Here is a 23,566-nt window from a genome sequence, read left to right as displayed (position 1 = left end):
ATTTAAAAATTAAAAATAACAATAAAAAGTACAGTACAACTATTTATATAGCACTTACATTGTATTATAAGTAATCTAGAGACAATTTAAAGTATATGGAGGATGTGCGTAGGTTATATGCAAACACTCTGCCATTTTATATAAGGGACTTGAGCTTCTGTGGATTTGAGCATGGGGGAGGGGTTGTCCTGGGATCAATCTCCCAAGGATACCAAGGAATGACTGTATCTGCTGGTTTAAAGAGGAGAGGGGGACACAAACTCAGAATAAAGAGTGAACCTTTAAATTAAAACTGAGGTTTATAGAAAAGCGTATTACCTCTCCCATTTCCAGATAAACTCTGTCAAAACATCATCACTACCACTGGCACTCCCTCGAGAGCCAACTGTTCATGAGCTTCAGATCCAGATTAAATTCTGGGCAGTGCTTGGCTGTCCCACACCTATACCCCCTCCTACGGGGTCTCCTCTACCTCCAGTTCTTGAGCACATCCCCATTCTGAGGAGGCAACCTCCTCTGCGCAGGACATCCTAAGGGAAGGAGGCCAGAGAACAGTGGAAAAGTGGGAAGAGTGCTGGGAGGGCCAGGCCCAACCCTCCCTGCCAGACTCTGCCACAGAGGCAACACAAGCTCCCCAGGCTTCACATGGGTGACCACCCTCCTAGGAGATAATTATATACCTTACAACCCCTCCAGCACCACTCTCTTGGTGGCTCCAGGTCTGTATCTTTCCACACAATCCTTATTCCCAAGTACCAGGCATAAATACAAGACTATAGGCCAAGGAGCACCACCTGGAATCCCTCAGGTACCCCCATTGCAGTGTGGCCACCAACTGGGCTCCCCAAGGGCACCTCCACCCACCCAGGCACCCATGTCATCTGTTCAGGAGCTATCCTCTCCCCACAAGGGCCACCGGTCAGTTCATTACCTCACAGGGAGGGGCTGAAGGTCTCTTACCTGTCCTCTACCTTCAACTCCAACCCTCCTCTTGCCTCTTTCTGCTAAGGAGGCAACTGACCTCAATGACAACACCTTCTACCCATATCCTGAGCTACAACCCCCTCTCCCAATTATCCTCGCTATCTCCCTTCCCCCCTCATTCTCCAAAGCCTGCCATTTACCAAGACTCCACCTTTCTAGCTTCAAGCCTCCTAGAACTGGCACCTGACCTGATCACAGGCTTATTCCAATGGAGTCAGCCACATTCCCAAGGAGGCTGTAGCCCCTGCTGCACCTCCAAGTAGCACAGCTGGGGTCCTGCACATTCCCACCATCTGAAAAGGGGGTCCTCAGAGCCCACTGAGTGCTGGGGAACATTCACAAGCCAAAGGAACAGGTAGGCCCAAGGGCAGAAGTCTAGGAGGAGGCAGGTGAGTATGGGAAGGGACTGGGCTCTAGTAGGAGAGAGTCGCTAAGGCAGGCCAGAGCAGGCTGGCTCACTGCCCACAGGAATCTCACAGAGGACAGATGTTGTGTCTCAGCCCCCAAAGCACTGCCACCATGAGAGTAGAAGCAGGGGCTAAGCTCTGACTCATCTCTCAGGGTCAGAAGTATCTATGTTCTTCCCTCAGTCATTTCCCAGTTACCCAACACCCCTTACCCAGGGTCCACTGGGAAACAGTGCAAAATCGGACACGGTAGCAGCAGCCATTCACTGGGATCAAAAAGTTTGAGTTTGACTCTTTACCATGGGAAGACACTATGAAGCAGAATAGGGTTTGGGGTGGGCCACCTTCCTTCATCACAGGGTGACAAATACTGCTGAGGCACACAGGTGAGGGGTGCTCCCAGGATTCCCAGGCCATTAGGCCCTCGACAGCTGGCCCTGGGATTGCCACCACGTGGAGGTCCAGGAGAGTCTAGGCTACCAGCTCTGAGCCCCGCCAGGCTCTCCAACGCGCTTGGCTCCCTGTAAAAACTTAGTGAATTAAGTATTATGAATTTCTACCACCAAAAACCCACAACCCAAAACCTGTGGAGTTTTAGGAGCACTGAGAGGGCTCCTCATTAATCTGGTGAGAGGAGACAAATGTGCTACCCTCAGGAAAGAAGCAGGTGGATGTGGGTCAGAGGAGAGAAGTGGGAGGGAGGGCTCAGCGGGAGAAGTGCCAAGCCTAGAATGGAGGTCACCTAATCCAGTGATTTTCAAACTTACTATTTTTATTATTTTTTAAGCTACAGGAGGCTTTGTTCAAAGAAACTCTGACCCAGAAACCCAGCGTGGAGGCAGTCAGAGCAGGTCACTTTTATCTTCAGGTTGTTAGGAGAAAAGGGAGGCTCCTTGAGGAGCACACTCCAAAGCAATGGGCTTGGGCCAGCTGCTCCCAAACTCCACAGATCATCAGAATGGCTCAAGGAGCTGTTTCTAGAATCCCATGGAGACTAGTTCAAGAGCACTGTGATAGACCTGGAAATGCACATTTTTAAAAGCTGTCCCTCACAGTAGTTTGAAGGGGCCTCTACTAGCCAAATCTAGAATAATTTGATCAAAATAAACAGTAATAGTAATGGATTCTGAACTCATTGAATAAAATAAGACTTCAGGAGCTCATTTTAATACACACGCAAATAAACAAATGGGAAAGAAGGAAAAGTTCTGTATAGTATAATGATAAATGAAGAAGAAATTATTGAATTAAATCATCACCATTCAGACATAAGTGATTCTGTTAAGAATCATCAATGGAAGCTAAGACAAGCCGGTGAGTTTGATGTGAAACAGCAGACCACCAGATTTGCATAGTCTCAAAGTAGCTCCCCATAGGACACTTATTAATCACAAAGAGCAGAGTAGTAACTTAGCAATGGAGAAATCCAGCAGATAGCATCTCCCACAAGTGGTCTCTGTTAATATCACCAGTAATGAGTCAGACAGACAACCTGGGCCTCCCAACGGGACGCACTAAGGACACGTCATTTCTGCCGTATTTCTGACCGAGATGCATCACCTCAATCAAATTATGAGGAAACATCAAACAAACTCAAATTAAGGGAGATTCTACCAATACTGGCCTCAAGTAACTCAAACATAGAGTTTGTAGTCCTTTTCCTTTAAAAAAAAGAAAAAGAGAAAAGCAAACAAAACATTTGGGCCTCAAGACCCAGCAGAGATTTTCAGAATGATTCATCAGGCAGCTCATTCAACTGCACCAGCATCACCAGGGCAACACCTGTCTGCCTCATGAGGCAGGGCCTGGTCACCCACAGCTTCTGCCCCCTCTAACTTCTCAGAGGGCTGGGCAAAGGGAGGCCCGGCAGCATCCTGGCTTCCGAGCTGATGTCCTGACTCACTTTCCCTCTGTTGTTGAAGGTGAAGCTGCCCACTCAGGGGAGGACATAGAATCACAGCAGACACGGCGTCCTGTGCCCTGATAATCATTCCAGGCCTAACTCTGAAAACCTAAGTCCACATGGAATGTCTATATACAGAATCCTTTCACATGCCCCTGGTAAGAGCACATTACAGCCTTTCCTCAGCCAACGTGTGGAATATCAGGGCCCAGTTCACAGTGGCACCCCCAACATGAACAAAAGCCCACAAAGCCAACAATGGACTATGCCTCCAGGCCTCAGAAGGACAAAGCTGAGCCCCTTTCCCATTGGAAATTCTTAAAGGAGGGCCTGAGGGCCAAGTGCTAGCTAGATTAGCAAGACTGAAGCAACCTGCCCATCAATGCAATATACTCACTCAGCAAGTCTGGGGTGAAAAAGCTTTTGTTGTGGGAGACAAACAGCTCAGGACTGGTTTCTACAAGTTCAGGGCACGGCTTCCTGCAAGACACCCAGAATGAGCCTGTAGAGCCAAACTCTAACTCTGAGTGAGACCTGTCTGTGTCTGACTCAGGGAGGCTCAGAACGAAATTCTGTCTACTAAACACGCAGTCCAGTAGGTGCTAGAGGGAAGATGGTCAGGAAATGCTCCCCAGAGCAGTTGGTTTAGATGTGCACTAGATGAGGGCACCACATCTAGAGGGCGTCGTCACATCACGGGTTTGGGAGCAATAGCTGTGCCCAGACAGGGACATGCTACAACCCAACCCAGCAGTGGGCAACTGTCTCACCCTATGACAGGCCCTGTGATGCAGATTATCAACAGAAAACCCCTCTCCCCAGTCAAAGGAAAATAACCCAAACTCTGTTAAATGATTTAAAGTGGTTTATTCTGAGCCAAGTATGAGGACCATGGCCTGGAGCCACACCCAAGAAGCCTTGGGCAAGTGGATTCACTGTGGTTGGGTTACAGTTGGTTTCATACATTTCAGGGAGACAGGGATTACACACAAAGTCTTAAATCAATACATGGAAGGCATACATTGGTTTGGCACAAAAAGGCGGAACATCTCGAATGGGGGGAAGATTACAGGCTATAAATGGGTTTAAGATGCTTTGCTTTGTAATTGGTTAAAGAAATGTAGCTTTGTCTAAAGGCTTGGGATATTTTAAGATAAGGAAGTTGGCTAATCAGAGACAAGCCACTGGACATACAATATACCCAGAGTCAAGTGATCTGTTAAGTAAATTGAGGACTACAAGTATGGTTCAAGCTTTGTCTTGCATAGCCTTAGGCCTGTTAATGAGCTACAAATGATATCTCCAAGGGAGGGGGGATGATGAGGTATGTCTGACCTCCCTTCTCATAGCCACCAACTTAGCTTTAGGGTATTTCTGGGGTCCCCTCCAAGAAGAGGTCCATTTAGTCAGCTAGGGGGTTTAAAATTTTATTTTAAGTTCGTTAGTAACCAGCCTGCGCAAGAGCGAGACCCCATCTCTACTAAAAATAGAAACAAATTAATTGGCCAACTAAAAATATATAGAAGAAATTAGCCAGGCATGGTGGCGCATGCCTGTAGTCCCAGCTTTACTCAGGAGGCTGAGGCAGGAGGATCACTTGAGCCCAGAAGTTTGAGGTTGCTGTGAGCTAGGCTGACGCCACGGCACTCTAGCCGGGGCAACAGAGCAAAACTCTGTCTCCAAAAAAATAAAATAAAAATTTTTGTTTTTATTTTAGTTCACATCTCAGTATGTCCCCAGCTCTGGGCTGGGCCCTGTAGGTGGGACCGAGACAAAACAGTGTGGCCAACCTTGCAAGGCCCACACAGTAGGGGTGGGAGCCGCTCCTGAACACTACACATGTTCAAGTGATGCATGGGCCCGTGCTCGGGGAAAATAAACTTTGCTCCAATAACTGGGTCTTCCCTTGCTGTCAAGGGAGCTGCTTCAGTAGGCTGCAAGGATCTGGTCTGCATGCCTAATGTAGATTTGAAATGCTCTCTTTGTCCTAGTTGCTCCACCTGTCCGCTTCCCTAACCTAACACAAAGAAACTACAAAAGAGAATTTTTGAATTATATTTACTCATCCTTCATTCTTCAGTGCCTGAAAGGCATAAAGATTATGGCTTTAAGATGTTTAAAAATCTTTGTATCCAAAATTTTACAGTCAGCCCTCCATACCCATGGGGAGTTCCACATCCACAGGTTCTCACCCTCCAATTCAACCAACCATGAATCAAAAATATTCAGAAAAAGGTATGTAACAACAAAAAATACGGATTTCAAAAATGATACAATGTATTTACATAGTATTTATGTTGCATTTGTTATTATAAATAATCTAGAGATAATTTAAGGCATATGGGAGGATGTATATAGGTTACAGGCAAATACTACTGGGGGCCTAGAACCAATCCCCACACCAGGTCCCTAGTACGGCTGTACAGTTTTAAGACAAACAACCTACTTCCCTCCTAGGATGGCATTCTGGAAAACTCCCAAATCCTTCCCCAGTCTAGGGTGGGACACTTTCCAGCCCAGGGCAGAGCCCGGTTTCCCACCCCCCACCTATCCTCCAAGCAAAGCAAACAGCCTGGGGAAGAAGGATTTACAGAGCTAAAACAAAGCAAACAAACAAACCTTACCAAAGAAGCCACAAAAAGTGAAGCCTACTGGGGAAAAATAAATAAAGCTAAGTGCACACTAAGAATGTCAAAAGAGAAAAAGAATAGGGGGGCAGATTTTTTAAAACTGTAAATCAATGGTGGGAAACTGCTGAAACAGGCTGTGAGGAATCTGTAAAGAGAGCAGGGAATGTTAGCAGATCGGCCCCTGACACAGAGCCCAGAGGGGCAGCTGAGCAGGGGAGCTGGGGTCTCATCCCCACGGACACAAGCTCTCCCCCACAAACCCCACACCCTCACCGGAAAGCAGGGGGTGGGCGGGCCGTGCTAGCAAAATCAAGAGAGCCACCTCAAACTGTTTGCCGCTTCAAAACTACTAGAAAAAGTAAATTTATAGTCCCCCTTTATGGACTATTTATTTATCTTCAACATACACTCAAATATCTTTATATAGAATGCTTTGTGTTACTACAGAAAGCAAACATTTACGACCTGATTCTGATCCTGTCCTCCAGCTGGAATGGACGGGAGGTGGGGGGAGTGGCACCAGATGGCCAGGGAGGCTTAGCGCCGCCCTTTCACACGAAGGCTCCAATTACCACACCCCCCAACCCCGCCTGGTGCCCCAAAGATGACCTCGTCAGCAGGCTTCAGGCCAAGGGGGCATTCTTGGCCCAAACTCCACTTCCAAGGCACCTCCAGCACCCAGGAATAACTGCTGTACTCCCAGAGCGGACAGGCTACAGAGCCTGGGCTGCCAGTCCCCTTTAAAGTCGACAACTTTCAAGAAGGAAAGAGGGTAAAGACTGCAAAACCACAAAACAGACTAAAGAAGAGGGTAACAGAGCTGAGGATCATAGGTCGGCTGTCTGAGGCGGTGCTTCTCAAACTTGAAAGTGCATGCAAACCACCTGGGAAGCTTGTTAAGATGCAGACTCTGATTCGGCCGATCAACAAGCTCCCAGGTGATGGCCAGTGTGCCCAGCAGCAGGCCTGTGGGCAGCCCTTTGAGTAGTGAGGGTGTAAAACACGGATGCACAGAAGGAAAACAACCATTAAGGCAAGTCACAGCAGGGAAGCCACCCATCTTTACTGTACTTGATTTGCAGGGATGCAATCAACTTTCCTGGAGGAAGGCTTTAATTTTGAAATTTGTTTGGCATTTTGGTGTAGCCTGCTGGATCCTCACAAGTTATTTCTATTCTCATTTCACAGCTGTGAAAACTACTCTAACCAAATGATAAGCGCAGCCTGATGACCCGCCCCTTGGGCTTCTTCCAAGCCCACAGACCTCCTGTGATGTCCAGGCAGAAACACACAACCCAGGGCAGTGACACAGGCTGGCCTCAAAGACAATGGGAGGAAGCCAGGAGGGCAGCAGGCACAGGGGGCCTGGCAGGCAGTGGTTAGGGTTGGGGGGCCAGGGGATGGAGGCTGGGCAGGGACAGGCAGATAAAGGACCAGAAACCCACTCTGAAGGGGTGGCAGGGAAGGAATAGTCTTCTAGAACCTGCTAAGAAAACAAGGACAAAGTTTAAACTCACCCCCACCCCCCAAGGAAGAGGAATGAACATATTTAAGTACACAGAGCATTTCTACATAAACATTTTTTTTACTTTTAATAAGTTTGTTTTTATTTTTAACAGCCTGGCCTCACTTTGGTAGCTATACTAAGAAAAGTAACGTGGCACTTCCAAGAAAAGAGTCAAATCTAAGGCAAGTCTACTTACCAGTGAGCTGAGGTGCCACACCCAGCCCCTGAGAACTGGCAGTGTGTGTTCTGTCCCAGGACAAGTGGTTTCAGTTGGAAAACCACAGACATCTTTTGAGGTGATAATCCCTACCCATCAAGAACCTGAGGAAGAAATGCCCAAGGAGAAGGGCCCTTTGTTAATTCCATCTGATGACATTTTCTTCCAAAAGATCCTAGGTTGGCAAGAAAGATTCAAGCTTTCTTGAAATGAACAAGTCACTTCAAGTGACCAAGTATTTTGTGGTTACAGCTAAAATGTTTCCAAAGTTCATCTGAGCAACCCTTTCATTTGCCAGTCAGAGACCTTCAACCCAGGAAATGAATTGCCAAGATCACCCCGTAAGCTAGGGTCACAGCTGAAATTCAAACCCCAGGCTCTACCTCCATGTGCTCTTCCCAGAACACCGTGCTGACTAGATCATGACCTTTCATGATCTTGTTTGGATCCAACTACCCCAAGAGCAGCATCCATGTTTCAATGCATTTCACATTGAGCACGCACTCTTTTTTGCTTTGAGTCTTGTAAATGCTAGAACATTTGCTAAAATGAGGACACACCAAGGTGCAAGCTGTCTGGGGCTGAGACTTGCTTCCTGATTTGTAAGACTTGGCTGATATGAGAGTTAAGAAAGACAGCCAAGCTGATCTGAAGATGAATGGGTTCTGAAAGGGTAAAACAAAATGCTTAACACATGAAAAGTTGTGAGTTAATAGTTCTATACAAAACAGCTCTCTGTATTTCAAAGGCAGGTTGCCTACAGATTCTGCTGCGGTTTAGAAAGAAGAAGGGCTGGGGCGGGTACAATTCCAGAAAGAGATCTGAAACAGTGGGTGAGAGTAGCCCTCAGCCCTGCCCACAACCCCAAAGGGGCTGGAACTGGACCCCCAGAGAGAATGCTCATTTGCCCACTATAAATTGGGGGGAGAAGAGAAACATTCAGATAAGAAGGTGAATGGGACAGGGACAGTTCCCTTCGGTTGGAGAAAGACAAGACCATACAGACCAAATTAAAAAGAAACTTATGGCCGGGCGCTGTGGCTCACGCCTGTAATCCTAGCTCTTGGGAGGCCGAGGCGGGCGGATTGCTCAAGGTCAGGAGTTCAAAACCAGCCTGAGCAAGAGCGAGACCCCGTCTCTACTATAAATAGAAAGAAATTAATTGGCCAACTGATATATATATAAAAAATTAGCCGGGCATGGTGGCGCATGCCTGTAGTCCCAGCTACCTGGGAGGCTGAGGCAGAAGGATCACTCGAGCCCAGGAGTTTGAGGTTGCTGTGAGCTAGGCTGACGCCACGGCACTCACTCTAGCCTGGGCAACAAAGTGAGACTCTGTCTCAAAAAAAAAAAAAAATAAAAAATAAAAAGAAACTTATCTCAACCCACCTTGCCACTGACTTCAATGAGGACCAAGAGGCAAGGGGCAATCACACTTTGTGCCTGGAAGTGTCCTTTTCTGCCAAGGACCAAGAGATGCTAACACACTCGCATGCTCTCTCCTATCTCCTTTCCCTCCCTCCCCTCCTCTCTCACACCCTCAGTGACCAAAAACAAGTGAGACCCCTCTTTCCCTCCCCACTGTGGGAGTGTCAACCTAAAATAATCAAAAGGCTCAGGATCCAGTTAAAAGAGTTTATTCAAGCACAAAGTGTGAGTGCAGTGGGACACCAAAGAATGGTGATCAGGGCTCCTGGTGTGGAGAAAAGTAAAGATCATTTAGATAAACAAAAAACAGAATTATAACATTTTCCTTACAGAGGCTTTCACATGGATATAAGATTTGATTGACTACTACTGATTACACTCTAAGGGAGTTGCTTAACATCCTATTGTAAAGAGATAATAATCACAAAGGTATCTATCTCCAAAGTCATTTAGTCAAGGTTTTAATGAAGAATAGGGAGCCTGGTTAATGATAACATCTCAACACAAAGGTCAGGAAGCTATGGTCATATATCAGAGAAAGAAAGCAAAGGTTTTACCTGATTCAGTTTCCAGGCCTTAACTTTTCTCCCTGGCATAATAAATTTGGAAGGTCATGAAACTTTGTATTCTTTTTACAGGAGTCACTAAAATTCTGATCCAGGAAGAGAGAAGACTCTCTCCAAACAAAGGAAAACCTCAGCATCACTGGGACAGAGGGTGCAGCTGGAGAAACTGGGTATAGGGCCAGGGGCTGCCATGCCTTTGGCTCAGTTGGCAGATTCATGCCATCCTGGCTTCCGCTGGTGCTGTGCACCCATTGCCCACTGCCTGCTGCCTGCCTGAGATTCAAGGGCCCGGAGATGGCAGAACAAAGGAAAATGGCTGTGGCTCAGGCAGTGGGGGTGGCTGCAGGCCCTGCTGCCAGCAAGCAGGCTTTTCAGCAGCTGAGTGCTCCAGTGAGGAACGAGGGATACTGGGCTGAGTACTGAGCCACAAAGGAAAGTGGGGGGTGGGGGGCCTGGGAGACTAACAGCAACCCAGGCACACGCCTGCCCCCCACCCGAGGGAGCAGCTGGGCCCCGGGCACACTCCCCAACGTGGTGGGCAGGTGGCCAACAAGCCAGGCACTGGTAACTCCTGCTCCTTGCCCAGCTGCTCAGAACTCTTACTCAGGGGGGTTCCAGGCACAGCACAGGGACCCGATAGGGGAAGATATCTTGACAGAGGTACCCACAAAGGGCAGGCCCTGAGAACACAGAGGGGCCTTAGAGAGGCTCAGGGCTGTCTGCAAATGGACCAAGATCAAGCACAATAGGCTCCTGGGGCTAGCAACAAAGGCTGCACTGGCCACCCCCTCTAGCCCTCTCCCCCTCTCCTCCTCCACCCCAGTCCCTCCCCCAAAACTCCACAATGGGAGGCAGCAGGAAATCAGGGCAGAGCCCATGAATAGCTCCACTGTCAGTCCCCAGGTCCCCCCTCCTTAGCCCCACAGGTCAGCCCTCACTGCCACTAGGCCACAATAGAAACTTCTGTATTACTGCAGGCCCGAGAGCCCCAGACAACAGAGCTGTGGGCAAGGGAAGCTGTGGGCTTCTCATGGAGACTGTGTGTGACTGCAATGGCGAGAAGTTCTCACCTCTGCATGCAAGGACGGGAGGGACATGGCAGGAACACAGGCCTCAAACCCACCAGACCACAGTCTATTTGGGGAACTGCCAGCCAGCCCTAATATCTCCCCACTTCCTACCCTGACCTAGGGTGGAACAGCCAGAGCCACATAGAGGGGATGGCTCCAATATGTGCCCCCTCTCAATCCTCCTTCTCCTAACTAGTCCCAGGGACAAAAAGCTCACCTGCCCTTACCCCCTGCTACTGCTCTGAAAGGAAGCTACCCATCTGTCACTTAGACCCTGGTGCCTTTTATACAGGCTTTCTAAATCACAGGTGGCAGTCAGGCCCAAAGCAGCCTGAACAGGGGACCTGAAGAGCAGCCGAAGGTCCGGGGAGGCAAGGCTGGGAGACCTGATCCTCACACCAATCCCCAAAACTGCGGGAGAATCTGCTCTTCTAAAAGCTGATGCCCAGCTATAGCTTGGTTTTCAACCAAGGCTCCCCCATGACACCACACCCAAGTCCTGCAAACTCCTGAGGCAGCTCACAACCACTGATGAGAAGCCTCCTCTCCCTCCCAGACCCCACCTCACTGCAGTAGCCTCCTCACATTTCTAGCTGCACAGCCCCATGGCCACAGGGCACAGGCAGGACTGTAAATATGGAGCTTGTGGAGACAGGCTGGCCTGAGCTGAACCAAAGAAGGACAGGTCGGGAACCAACACACCAGCGACCCCACTTCCCTCCCTGGAGTCCCTCTAGCACTACTTGTCTCAGACTAAAGAAGTACAAGATCCCTCCAGAAGAAAACCTCAGAACTTTCATTCCCCTTCTTGGAATCAAAGCAGCATGTTTTTTTTTTTTCCTGTTAGATACCCAATATCTCAACTCCATGTCTAGCCATTTATATTACAGACCCAGAGCATGTACAAGATATTCCTGCAACTTGGCCTATAGAAACAAAATACTAAAAGCAACCTCAAAGTCCGTCGATGGGGGCTGGGACAGTGAGTTCACCTACTATTCAGCAGAATAACATGCTGCTGTTTAAAAGAATGGACTAAAGTACAGTGTGCTAAAATTGAGCAATCTGGGGATAATTTTTAGAATAAAAATTCATGTAAGCAAAACATTTGTACCTTCATATTATTCTAAAATGAAAAAATAAAAATTAACATCAGTAAGTTCAGAACAGCATAATTAGTCTATCACCACGGGAATAAACAAGAGAGGGGTTCAGATGCACATGACCAGGCATTGAACATCTGGTGACAGAGGCCCCAGGGGAGCAGAACTGAAGGGGTCAGGGGAAGCAAAATGAATTTTCACTGTATATCTTTGTTATGTGTTTTTCTCATCATGTATACATTTTTTTTAATAAAAAAGTTAAACCTAAAGTAGTATTTAAAATGCCTGAAGTATGTGGTTGGAGGCACAGTTTTACCTGTAACTCTCTCTGCAGGCAGCTTCTGTGTCTCCCTAAAAGGGGGAGAGGAGGATGAGGGCAAGGAGGGAGCAAAAATGGGGGAGGGGGTAAAGAAAGACTTACCAACTCCACCCCAAGTCCTAAAATGGAAAGTTTTCCTGAGAAGAGCAGGAGCAGATTCTAACAAAGGCAGAAAAGAAATCTTAGGCTTAAGTTATTCCACTCCAGGGCCATCTGTTGCGAGCCTGCTCTGTGATAAGAGTGTGAGACCCCCCCCAAGGTTCAGGCAATGGGGATGGGGGGGGGTAGGCTGAAACTCAGCAGGGACCCTGCTCTACACCCTCCCCACTCAGTCACCCAGTGAGGCACAAGGGCCTAGTGTTATGAATCCATCCCAATTTTAGCAGCTAAAGAAAGCTATTTCGACAGATTTCTAGGCCTGGCCCAACTCCAAAGACAAGCTAAAAACAGTTTCTCCAGAATCCTAGCTCAAAACCCCCATCCCTAACCACTAAACTCCATGTACCTTCCAGGAAATGGAAGCTGCAAAATGGAGTTGTGAGATGTACTTGTAGATTTATTCCTCACTAAAGGGATACATATATGTTGTTTAAAAGCCTCCTCTAACTGATGTGTCAATAAATACTCTGCACTCAGAAGCACTGATGTATTTCCTCCAAGTGATTTTCCCCCTAAGGAACAATACAAAAAACATCCCAGTCTCCCCTGCTGCTGAAAGGAATGACACAATGGCCATTAGAACCAGGACTGACCCTTTGGGTGAGAAAACAGGATGGCAGGGAGTGGATCGTGAACAGAACTGTATCTATGCAGCAGAATGCCCCCACCCCGCGCCTGCCCACCCTCCAGACCACAGAGAAGGAGAGGGAAGGGGTAGGTTTGGTTCCCCCATATAAGATACTTACTGATGACTGCTAAATGGGCAACAAGTAGCCTCTGAATTAAGAAGCACAAATGAGATCTCACAAGTAGAATCACACTGGCACTTGAAGCCTTCATGTCTCAGTTGCCGGGAACAAGTTCTGCTCCTTTCTGTAGGCCCAGTGCAAGCCCTCAACAAGTCTTGCCTGGAATCCCACACGCCCATCAGAGCCAAGACCAGCCCCTCTCCAACCCCCCACTCCAGGTAGGCACTGACCCTCAGTACTCAAATCCTGTGACACCTCCTCAGCCATACCACCGAGGGGCCCTGACAGAACTGCCCACCCCAGCCCGCACCTGGGCACATGCCACCCTGTCCTCCCTGCTCACGCTCTATTCTCCGCATCCCAGAGCCCTTGGGAATGAATACCCCACCACTACCATCAACTCTTTTTTTGGCACACCCCTCAAAACCTACCCGTGTTTACACCATTACTTGTATTTCACAGGAAACAGCTAGAACAACAAGAGATAATGACTGTGACAGGCAGGATAGCTGCAGAGAGCAGGGTTCTGTCACACCACCCTTCCTGCAACCGTGGAAGCCAGCCACGGAGCCTTCGGGAAGTGGGGAAAGCCCCCACCCACAGCCAGTAGGTTTTCCTCAAGACAGCAGGCCACCCGGCTCCTGAAAATCTGGCTGTTGAGACAAGAGCAAACCCAGGAAAAGGAGACAGACCAGACAGGGTCACCTGTGCAGGGCAAGCTGGTGGGAGCCAGGCCTCAAGAGGCAGGGTCTGATCAAGTACAGAGGAGGGCCAGAGAGAAAACAAGGAGGAGCCTCACTCACAGAGGAGGAGGAACAAGGCTGGCCCCAAGCTCCCAGAGGAGATCACCCACAGGACCTCCCTCTGCCCAGCTCAGACAAAGAGACCAGTCAGTCCCTAGGCTGGTGGGGGAGGGAGAGATAGAGCGTAAGAGCCCCAAAGTTGTCAAACTGGTTTGCCCAGGACAGGGAGAGCTGGAAACACAAGGCAGAGCAGGAGGAGCTGTTTCAGGAGCCAAAAAAAAGAATTATCCAGAGTAAAGTGGCTATGGTCTCACAGCCAATAGATTTGGCAAAGGGAGGCCTGCAGGAAAGCTCTTTGTAAGCAGCAAAGTTGCTGGGCAGCAGGGAACCAAGGCCCCGGGTCCATGCTGTTTCCTGGGTGCACAGGGAAAGTCCAGGGACCCAAGCTCAAGGAGCCAGGAGATGCTGAAAAGAAAAGGACTATGGTTTCTGGAAACAAGAGAGTGACACTTACAAGAAGAGACACCCACAAGGAGAGATAGCACTCCTGAGGGACAGATGTGAGTGGTCATAAGCTTAAGCCAATGCAAGAACCATGGGCAAGATGAAATACAGGACACTGCCAGGACAAAAATTCTGTCCTTGACCAAATTTTAGTCAAGTCTTCTGAACATTCTGCTCGCTTAGGCCAGACCTTGGGCTTCTGTGTCTCTATGGGTGCAGAGCCCCGGTTTAACAAGAATCCTGCTAAGCCAGTTAGGCCAGAATCCCCCATCCTGATAACCCTGGATTATCTGATCACATCCCTTATCCACCACCATCTCCCAGGTAATATCTCACCACCCTGGCCTGTCTTCAGCAAGACTCTATTTAGGTCATTTAGCAACAAATTTTCCTACCCCACCACCTTAGAAATTTTCCCAGACCCTTGCACTTTGCTCCTTGGCTCTAAGTTCCCATTTTCCTTTGTTGTATTAGCAGTTGAGCCCCTCTCAATGCCCTACTGCAGAAGCCCACTGCAGTAGTCCCTACACCTATTCCAACAGTCCTAAATAAAGTCTGCCTTACCTTACTGTTTTCACAAGTGTCGGAATCAATTTTTCCTTAACCACACAGAGCTCCCCAAGTCTTCCTGGACCCATCGTTCCCACCCCTCACCCACAGTGTGTAAACCTCACCCACCAAAGTCCCAGGCACAGACCCTGTCTACCTGCCCAGGGGAGAAGGGCAGAAACAAGACAGCTCATGTGCTGGCGAGCCAGCCGTCAGGGAGAGCATCTGGAGAAGAGGGTCTCTTCGTGGCAATGGTCACTCAGTGGGCAACCACAGCCTCTCCGTGGAGCAGCTGGTGGCAGCAGCAGGGAGGCACAGAAGGAGCAGGGCCCTGAACACAGCTGAGTGGTGCCCTAGATTAGGGACAGACACATCCCAGGACAGCCTGAACTGCTGCAGGGGTTTGGGGGGCCCAGTCATCCCTCCCTGGGAGGCCCAACTCTGAAACTACGGTGGCTGTTTTCCTTACTTCTATTTTCAATAAGCCCAGGCTTCCTAAGGTGTCCCAATGGGCTTCTGATGCTTTAAGCACAAGATCCTGCCTCAGGACTGTATGTCCAGGACACGCTGCTGCCCTTGGTACTCCTGGATCACCACTTAGACCACTGGGTACAGATGAAAGTGACTGAGGAGAACTCATTTCCTCCCAGCTGCTATTAGGGCTATAATTTCCTCAGCCTCTTCTTATTAACGCTCTGTGGACCCTGCAATACACATGAGCACCAGCCCCAACAGCTGGCACATGTAGTCAGGAAAAACCCAGAGAGGAGGCTCATCAGCCCCTTGTCCCAGCCCCTCCGGAAGCCTACCCATGCAGGACAGCTCAACCTTGGCTCTCCCAAATGCCAGAGAACACACAGTCCGAGGCAGCACCCAGCACTCACCCCTTACCAGGATCCCAGAAGCCACTTCAGAGACAACTGCCAGGGCCCTCAGCCACCCAGCACAGGCCAACACAGCCCAAGGAAGAAGGAGCCAGTCCCTCCCGCTATCTAGCTGACGGACAGACACAGGCTCTAGCCTTCTCCCTGGCTGTGTAGCTAGGGAGGCAAAACAGACCTCAAGAGGTGAAGAGTTTCGGCTCCAGTCTGCCCAGGCTCACTTAAGCTCTGGTTACCAGGCCTGCTGCCTCCTAAGAGAAAACCACAGCCCCACCCAACCCCACCAGGCCCAAGAGTGGAGGAAGTGGGGTCCCCAGAATCAGCTGCTGGTGAGCACTTTGCTGAGAGGTGCCAGAGAAATGGCAGTTGTCTCAAACCAGAGTGTTGGGCCCACCGCGGGGGCTCTGGATCCTGTTTCTCAAACCTAAGTGTGTACTCATGCTTCCCAGCAAGCCCATGAGACAGGAAGCGCAGACTTGATTCTTTTCACTGTACAGATGAGAAAACATTTTTTTTCCAAGAGAGGAAAAAAAAAATCAAAGACTTGTCTAGGTCACTCAACTAGAAAGTAGACACAACTTGAAAGCTGGCCTCGCCACTGTCCGCTCTCGAGAGCTGGACAGTGTTATTCATCTTCGTGTTCAATCAGCAAAGGCACTGGACACTGCCCACCTGCCAGGGCCTGTGCTCTGTTGGAAGCAAAAACATAGGCAGCTAACAGAGACAATGGATATGGAGACTTCATGAAGACCCTACCTGATTCACAGTCAGAGAGGACGCTGCTGTAATGGCAGCTAAACAAAACGCTGGCATTCACCTACACCAAAGAGTCTTAGACACTGGTCTACGCAGCTCCCTGGGACTCTGATGACAAGCCAAGACTGGAACCACTGTTGGAGACCACCATCACCTCTCCCTTCATTCCACAGGTGGGAAAACAGAGGCCCTGAAAAAGGAGGAAATATGCCCAAGGATAGTGAGGCTGAAGAACCTGAGGTCTCACCACCTCGACCAGTGTCTGTTGGTCCTGCTGGAAATCACCAGAGACCCTGCAAGTAGCAAAGCACAAAACCAAGAGCCACAGCTCTTTAACATTTCAAGGTGACCTGAAGGGGGAAATGCAATTAATAGAGAGTTTCTACTACACCCTTCTATAGGCCAGAAAACCATCTCAGCTCCATGCTCAATCTTGTTCCCACTGGAAGCCCACCCTTCAGTAACCTCACCAATCCTTTCCCCTAGAATCCCACAAAGGAAAGTGGGAGGACAAGACCTGCTAGGGGCACCTCTACCTGTTCCTGCTTCTAGAAAAACTGCCCTACTAGCCACATCCAGGTAGGGGATAGGGCGTGTAAACTGTCCAAGGGCTGACAAGCAAGGGCACTGTGGGGGAGCAGGAGCCTGCCTCCCCTCCCATGGGCATTATTATCCCTTTCTAAAGGCCACCAGGACCAGTGGTGGAAAGCAGGCATCATCACCCCTGTTCACAGCCCCTAGCAGCAGGCTGGGACCTGAATACGTGCTGAATAAGAATCTCTGTCTCACACATGTAATCCTGGCACTCTGGGAGGCTGAGGCAGGAGGATCACTTGATCTAAGGAGTTCGGAACCAGCCTGAGCAAGAACCAGACCCCATCTCTACTAAAAACAGAAAAAATTAGCAAGGTGCCATGGCGCATGCCTGTAGTCCCAGCTACTCAGGAGACAGAGACAGAAGGATCACTTGAGCCCAGGAGTTTGAGGTTGCAATGTGCTGGGATGACACCACTGCGCTCTAGCTAGGGTGACAGCCTCTAGCTAGGGTGACAGCAAGACTGACTCAAAAAAAAAAAAAAATCACGCCTGTAATTCTAGCTCTCTGGGAGGCCGAGGTGGGTGGATCCTTTGAGTTCAGGAGTTCGAAACCAACCTGAACAAGAGCAAGACCCCATCTCTACTATAAATAGAAAGAAATCAATTGGCCAACTAACATATATACAAAAAAATTAGTCGGGCATGGTGGCACATGCCTGTAGTCCCAGCTACTCGGGAGGCTGAGGCAGGAGGCTCAAGTCTCACTTGAGCCCAGGAGTTTGAGGTTGCTGTGAGCTAGGCTGATGCCATGGCACTCACTCTAGCCTGGGCAACAAAGTGAGACTCTGTCTCAAAAAAAAAAAAAAAACAAAACAGAGAATCTCTGTCCAGGAACTCACTAGTCTTCAGGCCCACTGATGAATGAATGGAAATAAATAAATGAGCAAAAGATCCAAGTAACTTGCCCAGAAGATGTAGAAGCACACTGCCTTTGCAGACCACCTCTTACTACCCTAACAAGCATTCTAGTTTACCACACCCTTCCCTTCAAGATGACTGTGGTATCTTGTTCCATCTTTAACCTAAACAGTGCTTCTCTTACTAATTCATGGTCAATGTTCCTATGATACTAGAACCCAGAACTTGGTAAGAAGTCACAGAGGAAGGCACCATGGTAGCAGGTGTTAGGCTTAGTGCTGTTCACCAAATGTTTCTGATCCTCTTCCCCTTCTCAGCTGTTGGTAAATATGGTCATGTGACTTGCTTCAGTCAATGAAATGCCACTTCCAGGTGGAAGCTGTAAGAGCCAAGGTAAGATTGATGTGCTCTGTCTCCCTCTCCAAGTGGCCAGGGATGTTCCAATTACAGTGAGGACAACATAAAGCAGATATGTGATAGATACACAGTGTGAATGACAAATAAACCTTTGCTGCTTTAAGCCTTTGACATGTGGGGATTGTAGTTATCACAGCAAACCCTGATCTATCCAAACAGATACAGGCAGTGACTCCCAAGTCTTCTATGCATGACAGTGCCAGTCTTCCCATTCCCCAGCCTTAGGGAAAAAGAAGCTACATCACCAATCAGCAGAGGCTGAGGGGCACCTGCTATGTACCCAGGCTGTGCTAGACAAATGAGATAGTTTCAGAAGCAGGGATATAAAGGACTCATTAGGGCAGGGCGCGGTGGCTCAGGCCTGTAATCCTAGCACTCTGGGAGGCCGAGGCGGGCGGATTACTCAAGGTCAGGAGTTCGAAACCAGCCTGAGCAAGAATGAGACCCATCTCTACTATAAATAGAAAGAAATTAATTGGACAACTAAAAATATATAGAAAAAATTAGCCGGGCATGGTGGCACATGCCTGTAGTCCCAGCTACTTGGGAGGCTGAGGCAGGAGGATCACTTGAGCCCAGGAGTTTGAGGTTGCTGTGAGCTAGGCTGCCGCCACGGAACTCACTCTAGCCTGGGCAACAAAGCGAGACTCTGTCTCAAAAAAAAAAAAAAAAAAAGGACTCATTAGTTCCACTATGGACCAGGCTTGTTTGGTATATTAATCAATTTTATTTATTATTATTTTTTGTTTATTTCAGCATATTATGGGGGTACAAATGTTAAGGTTACATATATTGCCCGTGCTCCCCCTCCCCCCTCAAGTCAGAGCTACAAGCATGACCATCCCCCAGAGATTGCATATCTCACTCACTGTGTTTGTTTGTATATACCCATCCCCTCCTCCCCTCTCCCACGCCCCCAACACCTGGTAAATGTTATTCCTATATGTCCACTTAGGTATTGATCTATTAATACCAATTTCCTGGTGAGTACATGTGGTGCTGCTTTTTCCATTCTTGAGATACTTCACTTAGTAGAATGGGTTCCAGCTCTATCCAGGAAAATACAAGAGGTGCTATATCACCATTGTTTCTTAAAGCTGAATAGTACTCCATCGTATACATATACCACATTTTATTAATCCACTCATGTACTGATGGGCACCTGGGTTGTTTCCACATCTTTGCGATTGTGAACTGTGCTGCTATAAACATTCGAGTGCAGGTGTCCCATTTGTAGAGTGTCATTTGATCTTTTGGTATTAATCAATTTTAATCACCTCTGAGAGGAAGGCATGTCCAAATTAGGTATGAGAAAACCCAGCTCATATTGAGACCTCAAGTAAGTAACTCTGTGACCTCAAGTAAGTTACTCTGTGATCTGTAAAATGGGGCTGTTAGTATCATCTACTACACTGGGTTGTTTCAAGAATTAAACAAGTTAATATAAATAAAAATTCTAGGATCGTGCTTGGTGTAAGTCTCAATAAGTAGTCTGAAAAAAATCACCACTACTATCACTATGAAACCCTCCAGAGTTACTGTAAGCTTGTCCATAACCTTCACTAGATTTTAAACAAGCAAAGGCTCCCCATGACTGGCAAAATAGTACTTTGTAGGCACTGCCAAAATGAATTCTACCTCAGTTGAAGTTAAACAAGTAACAGGTCAAATCCCTTAGCACATGGTGGCCTACAGTGAGGCCTCAGGAAATGATTCCAGGACCCAGGGATCCCTGCTCCCTGCCCTCCATGGGGAAGTCACTTCACTACCACCACAACCTGCTGGGCAGGGCCATTCCCCATCCCACACAAGGCAAGAGCTTCATCCTCCCACTTCCCACATGGGAAGGAGGTGTCCTCACCTGTCCTCAGAGACCAGCACAGGTGCCCAGCTGGTAAAGGGGGAAACTTCCCTGTGCAGCCAACCATTCTACAGCCCCTCCTCCATGCCCTTTCTTCCTGGAGGCAGCCACAAACCTCCAGAAGCAGCAGTGGGCTCGGACAGTCTGCCCAAAGGATGCTATGCTGAGATCAAGCTCAGGAAAATAAACACTACCGAGCACCTAGTCCATGTCCAGCCGGAGTTGTAAGACCACACAGAGTTTACAGCTGGTCAGGGAGTAGGGAGCCTTGGAATAGCACCTACAAAAGTGCCTGGCACCCCACAGACTCTCAGTCAGGCATTGTTAAATAAATTGAAGATCACTTTAGGTGGTCCAACCAGTGGAGTTCTGAGATACGGGGGTTGGATATATCAAGAAGGTCTCCAACTGAAGTTGGGATGCAACACAATGAGAGGGAAGGGGAAAAACCATCTGGCAACTTGGGTTTGCAGGCCTGTCACTCAAACATTAGGGATCCTCAGAATGGGACACAAAGCTTAGAGACAGCTAAGGGAAGGGTAAGGAGGGCAAATGGGGCTTTGATGGAGGAGTCTAGGCTTCATTCTGAAGGTGCCAGGGTCCAGCTGATACCTGAAATAAAGGGTACCTCCACCAAACACCGAGTTTACTGAATGTGGAGAGGATATAGGGGTGCTCTGATGGCCTGGTCCCCAGGTTGCCTTTTATGAATAGGGAAGGGTGGCCCACGCACTCTGCAGGCACTAACTGTTCCTACTTCAAGGTGAAGGGGAGGGTGAAAGGCTCCTTTTGAGGATTTGGCAGGAAGCTGACCCACTCCCACTAGCCTAAGGGCAACCTCCAACTCAGAAGGGAGGAAGATCCCTAGGGAGCAGACCACAGCCAAGAGCACACCTACAGGGGCTCCAATTCAATGCCCTGCACTACTGGCCAAGACAACTTGACCTCCCACACACCAGCGCCCAGGGACAACCACGGAGCGTGTACACTGCCGCACACAGCACCACTCGGTGGTACCGTGGCTGACGACTCCCCAAGTAGGACCGCTTCTTGCCTGAGACACGTGTCCTACTGGTCCTGAGGCCGAAGTCCCTCCACACACACAAACACCTCCCACCCGCCCGCATCCCCACCCCTGAGAGCAGCAGGCAGGGGGAGAAGCAGCAGCCCGGAACAAGCTAACTCCGTAGCCACCTTCCCAACTCGACTAGGCTAGGTCAGAGGTCGGGTTTTGCTCCAAGCACAGCCCTACACGATCAACACTGAGAAGCGGGGTCACCACCTACTCAAACTCCGGCCGCCCCAAACCAGTGTGGGGCAGGGTGGCAGGCACCGCGGGTGGGCGACTCGCAGCACGCCCGCAGCGGGGCGGGGGGAGGGGCGGCCCTCCTGACCTACGCCGCCCCCACCCCAGACCTGAACTCCAGAGGACCGAGGGTTCCCGACGGAGCCGAAAGGAGCGCCCATCCCCGAGCTCGACCTGGCGACAAGGGGCAGAGCCCCACGCGGCGGCGACAGCCCGGCCCGGCCCGGCCCCGGCGCGCGCTCGCCCGGGCACGCGGATGGGGCGAGGGCTACGGCACCCGGAGCGCCAGTCCGGTCGCCCGCCGCGGCGCCCACTCCGCCCGGCGCCCGAGTTCGGCTCGGCGGGGTCCCTGCCGAGGCCTCGCACCTCTCGCGGGCGGTCCCCGCAGACAAAGCCAGCGCCGCCCGCAGGGCCGCCCCGGCAGGCGGGGAGGCAGCCTGAGGGGCCGCGCGGGGACCCGGGGAGCAGTCCCCGTCCCCAGCGGACGCTCGTGGGGGCGGGGGGCGGCCTCAGACAAAGAGCGGGGCAGGGCCCGACGCTCCGGCGGGGCTCCGCGCTCTACTCACCCAGGCGCGGCGCGGCGGCGCGGCCCGGCTCGGCCGAGGAAGTTAGAGCAAGTTCGGCGGCGCCGGGCGGGAGGGCGCGACTCGGGCCGTCCGAGCGGCGGGGGCGGGGCGCGGAGGGGCGGGGCCGGGGGCGCGGCGCCTGCCGGCGGCGGAGGAAGGGGCGCCACTTCCCTGCGCCGCCCGGTGCGGCCCCGCGCGCCTGGGCCCGCCTGCGCCCCGCCCCCGCCCCGCCCGCCGCCCACTCGCGTGGCACCCGGGGCGGGGAACCAGTTGCCGGCCCGCCCCTTCGTCCCGCTTCGGGCGGCTCCGGAGACCGGGGGCGGCCACGGTCTGCGCCCTCGCGGTGGGCGTGCGACAGGCCCAGCCTGGACCCGCGCCGGCACTTGTGGCGGCCGCGAGCGCTCTGAGGAGGTGCGCGCCCAGCCCGGAGAAGCGCAGGCTGTGGAGGCCGCATCTCGAGGGATGCACCGGGTGGCCGGGGAGAGGTGGGCGGAGGATTGGGAACATGGCTGTGTGAAGACCGGAGGCGTCCCCGCCGGCCTCGGAGGCTGGGGTGGGAGTAGCCTTCAAGAGAACGGAGAGTAAACGAAGATTTTTATTTCCTTGCAAACCGAGCAGTGAGGACACGCTGCCCCTTCTAGCCTTGATGCTAAAAATATCAAGCTTTCTTTGGATCGCCTGCTGAGATTTGTTCCTCACCTTCATGTTCAGGAGATGGGACGATTGGGGGTGGGGGGTGGGGAGAACAGCCAGGGTAGGGGGGCAGCCACAGGCTGGCCCCGTTGGTTCTGGTGATAAAAAGGCTGACCTCCCTAGCCTCAGCCTGCCTACCTGCAGAAGGAAGCACACTGCTATTTCTTAAACTCGTTCAGGTGGCCGAGGGTAAGGTGGTCTGCTCTGCTGGGCAATAACAAACAGGGAGCTCTTAAAACTGGGCTGAGAGACTGGTTGCACCACGTTCTAGTACCTGCAACCAGCAATTTAAGTCCAATGCAAGGAGAAAATCTTGAAATGGAGACTGTTCAGTCCATTCGCTGTTTTGTTTTGTTTTACTAAGGGGGATGCAGCCTGTCTGTGACACCCCAGGCAGCTCAGGGAGCTCCCTGGGACCTGTCCCTTCAGTCACCCTTCTGCAGACAGCGAGTGCTTGATGGAGTGCCTCATCTGTGCCAGGCCCAGTTTCCATGCCGGGGATGCAGCAGTGGACAAGGCATCTGAAGCCTCTTGCCCCATAGAGCTTATTTTTAGTGGAGAAAAATAAATAATGGCAAGTTGAAGTAAAGCCTGGAACAGAAGGGCTAGAATAGAGATTAAGAGCTACTTTAGATGGAGCAGTCAGGGAAAGGGTCTTGGAGGAGCTGATGTTGAACTTGAAGACAAAAGAATGAGGAGTTAACCTTGGGAAAAAGTTGGGCAGAGAGATTCCACCTTCAGAGCAGTAGGTGCCAAGGCCTTGAAAACAATCAGCTCTGGATGTGTCAAGGAA

General features: G+C 50.4%; 1 protein-coding gene across 3 annotated transcripts in view; it reads right to left on the bottom strand.

Annotated features, from left to right (window-relative positions):
- TSPAN14 (tetraspanin 14) overlaps positions 1-22,219 on the bottom strand; it is a 59,064-nt gene extending 36,845 nt beyond the window's left edge. Inside the window, exon 1 of one of the 3 annotated variants that reach the window (XM_076010181.1) lies at positions 22,081-22,219. The gene's annotated coding sequence lies outside the window, so the exon portion shown is untranslated. Of the gene's footprint in view, positions 1-15,897; positions 17,845-22,080 lie in introns of those variants that run through there. The other 2 variants (XM_076010180.1, XM_076010182.1) reach the window with 2 other exon arrangements.
- Positions 22,220-23,566: the final 1,347 nt, after the last annotated feature.

The sequence above is a fragment of the Microcebus murinus genome, chromosome 14 (genome assembly GCF_040939455.1).
Source record: "Microcebus murinus isolate Inina chromosome 14, M.murinus_Inina_mat1.0, whole genome shotgun sequence".
Lineage (NCBI taxonomy): Eukaryota > Metazoa > Chordata > Mammalia > Primates > Cheirogaleidae > Microcebus > Microcebus murinus.
This window is presented reverse-complemented; position numbering and strand designations above follow the sequence as displayed.